The sequence below is a fragment of the Mus pahari genome, chromosome 13, assembly GCF_900095145.1.
Source record: "Mus pahari chromosome 13, PAHARI_EIJ_v1.1, whole genome shotgun sequence".
Taxonomy (NCBI): domain Eukaryota; kingdom Metazoa; phylum Chordata; class Mammalia; order Rodentia; family Muridae; genus Mus; species Mus pahari.
Genome location: NC_034602.1, coordinates 91581130 through 91584813, shown reverse-complemented (window position 1 = coordinate 91584813; position 3684 = coordinate 91581130). Strand labels below are relative to the sequence as shown.

Below are 3684 nucleotides of genomic sequence, written 5' to 3'. Positions count from 1 at the left end.
CAGTAAATTCTAATATTCTAATAATGTTTGTATGGGATGATACAATTGCATGATAGCTTCTATTTTAATCATTACTAACTTATTTCTAATATTAGTGTGAGGTTTGTGGCCTGGCGTTTTTGTACCACCCTTTGTGTCCCTGTGACACCTCAGAGCATCAGCAGACACCGAGTGTAGTCTGCTCCAGCTCATTCATGTTCTTGTTCATCTGCTATCGGCTTAGTTTCCGTACTGTTAAAGAGTCAATTTACTGGACGATTTTGAAAGAAGAGTCATAACCATATGTAATATCTCTCTAAAAAGAGCCAACTGACCTAAAAACAAAACAAAGCAAAACGCATGATTTTGTGAACAAAAATCAAAGTGAAAGGAGTCATCAAGGATTCTGAAAAAAAAGAAGCTTAAAGAAATAAACATGACAATCACCACAGGCAAACAATTTCTGTCTGACAAAAGTCTCCCCTTTTGACATAGAAAGGGCCCTGGGAGACCTGCTGGGGAGAGCAGGGAGAGGTAGGAGGCATGACAGGGACACAATGTAAATGTTGTGACAGCTTAGTCACAGGAGTGAATGGCTTCAGGCATTCTCACATTTTAACCCTACTGTAACAGTTACAATTCTTGCACCCCTGAAATCCAAGAACCAGCTCTTTGTATCTCTCAGTATCCCAGCCTGAAACAAAAAGTCAAGTTTAAAGCTTTGCTAGGTAGCTGTGGTTTGTCTAAATCTTCCTGGTTTTATTTTCATTCGGAGTAACCTAGAGCCCCGTAAGTGGCTCCCCACTTTCAACACCTTCTGGTAGGATGAGCAATTTCATGGTGAGGCGTGGTTATGACAGGCAACAGTTTAGTCTGAAAATTTACTGGGCAAGGAGTTCAAGCTCAGCAGATGTTTCTGGCCATTTTTTTTTTTTAAATCAAAACATTGCTTATTGGGAGAGATAAGACAACCAATATAGACTTCACATTGCTACAACAGGGCATAGTCTTTTGAAAAGGGTGGGTGGGAGGAGTTCCCATTGTCTCCTCTTGCCTGATTCCCTCTGTACCCCACCCCTTTGTCTGCAGCCCTCATAGTCTGTCCTCTTCAGAGGGGTACAGAAGGTAAAGAGAGGGAGGGCTGAGCTCGGGATAGAGCGCTTCTTCCTGCAGACAAGATTTATGTTGGGATGATGACTATTTGAAATGAAATCCATAGCACTAGATTTAAAGCAGCATTAAATAATGCCGACCCATGATTCATAATTACACCACTGTGCTGGGTGCTTAAGACCTAAGGCAGTGCCTACAGGCTCTGTCTCCCCACACATGAACTAGACAGGTGTCTACCATTTGGAAAAGAAACAGTCTGTCTTGTAACATTAAATTGCTGAGATATTATTTGTATGTAAACAAGTCCAACATTACCTCCTGTAAGACAAGCTTTGTCCTTGAAACACTTTACCGCGAAGGAAAGTGAAAATGTCACACAGAGTTTGGTTTCGAAGGCACTGAAGCGTCTCCTCCTTTGCCTTCAGTATTGCGGTTCCTTCCGTGGCTTTTCCTTTAGAATTGGTAAAACCCCATGATTGGGCTGCACTTGACTTTAAATAGCAGAGAGAAGTGACTCAGTGCTGCCAAGTTAGGGAACTCAAGCAGCCAGCAGCCGAGCTCCAAGTGCTCACTGCTTTCCCATCAGATTGGCAGTTCTGACAGATGGCTACATGGGGTTAATTTGAATTTCTTGCCTTCTAAAAATCCTAAGGCAACTGCTCTCTTGGGCGCCTGTTTCTAGCTTTAAATCTTTGTCTCCAGTGAAGTAGACAAAGTGGCTGCTCAGCCTTAGAAACAAGTAAATCTTCTTAAGCACTTCTAGCCACCAGAGAAGGTTCATTATGTGCCACAGCCAGGGTCAGAACCCACACAATGGGCGAGGGACAGACTGAAATCTTTCAATGGAGGCTAATTAGGAGGTAAAGCCAAGTGGAGTTAAGGTGCTAGATATGGTAAAAAGCAAAAACAAAAACCGGACTGTCAGAGAGTAGGAACAATGGTTTTCAAAAATAAAATAATAATTATTAAAAGGCTAGATCTTTTTTTTAAAACCATTTTTGTGGTTAAAAAAGAAACCCTTGGATTAAATTCTATTTCTGATAAATTAAGAGGAATTGAAGTTCAATTCCTTCTATAGAAATTAGATTTTAAAGCCGATGGCTACACATTTATCACTTTAAAAATTATCTATCTATCTATCTATCTATCTATCTATCTATCTATCTATCTATCTACTTTGTGTGTGTGTGTGTGTGTGTGTGTGTGTGTGTGTGTATGTATGTGTGCATGTGTGGGTTAGAGGGACAGCTTGTGGAAGACAGTTTTTGTTGGCATTTAGTCTAAGCTCCGCCCCACAGTTACCTGGCAACAGCCAGGTGTGTTTGACTCACTACAAAAGGAGCTGCTTGTCTCCTCCCTTCCTTACTCTGTTTCTCTCTTGCTCCTGCTCCTGCTTCTCCTCTCTCCCCATTCCCCTCTCCCCTCCATGTGCTCATGGCCTCTTCTCCCTTTCCCTCTCCCCCTCCCCCTCCCCTCCCCCTCCCCCTCCCTCCCTTTCCCCTCCTCTCTGTATTACCCTCTCAACTCCCTGCCCCACGCCCTGAATAAACTCTATTCTATATTATACTGTCATATGGGTGGTACCTCAGGGGGAAGGGATGCCTCAGCATGGGCCCTTAGAGGCATCCCCTTCCCCTACACCCTAGCACATGCCCACCACATATCTCTGGTCTCCTATCTTTTATAAAACACCACGGTTTTGTCCTTCTACCTTGTGCTTCTCAGGGGTCGAACTCAGGTCTTCCTTCAGGCTCGGTGCTAACAACCCCGACCTGTTGAGCCATTTCACTAATTTTTTTTCCTAAATTTTATTTATGAATTAATACAAAACATTGCAGACCAATGTGTCTTAATCCTCGTCTTCCTCCTCCTCTTCATCCTGGTTAATCTGGAAGTAACTCAGCTTGTAACTTTCTTTGCTGTTGGCGACAACACACAGCCAGTCTCGAAGGTTGTTCTTCTTCAAATATTTTTTGGTGAGATATTTCAAATACCTTTTGGGGAAAGGCACCTCGGGGGTGACAGTGATCTTGCTCTTGTTCCGTTCAATGGTCACAACCCCTCTGCCGAGATTGCCGGCTTTCCCGTTCACCTTGATTCTCTCTTGGAGGAACTGCTCAAAATTGGCAGCATTTATGATTCCATCTTCTACAGGGTGAGTGCAGTCGAGGGTGAACTCAAAACCTGCTTCTTATTTTGCCCCCCTTCACCACAAGCTTTTTCACAGGCGCCATGGCGGCAGAGGAGGCAGAAAGGGAGGGGGGCGCACTACGCCCATTTCACTAATCTTCACCTTAATTTTTAATTATTTGTTGTTTTCATTTGTGTCAGAGTGGAAGGGGGGGCATTTACAAAGATTTTCACAAAGATTATCCCAGAATCTGAGCTGACCACATATTATTCACTTCTTATAATTATACAAAGTGACCAGTCTGTCTTTGAGCTGCCCGTTTGTGTGGGGGCCATGCTGGTCATTAACTGGCCTTGCTGAAGACTTTCTAGCTTGGTAAATTGGATGGAGAGGAACCTGGTGAGTTGGTCAAGACAATGAGAGAGAGAGAGAATAAGTGTTCTTAGAAACTAGTGAAGTGT

General features: G+C 43.3%; 1 pseudogene; it reads right to left on the bottom strand.

The window, feature by feature from the left end:
* Nucleotides 1-2890: 2890 nt before the first annotated feature.
* On the bottom strand, nt 2891-3345 carry LOC110330921 (annotated as a pseudogene).
* Nucleotides 3346-3684: the final 339 nt, after the last annotated feature.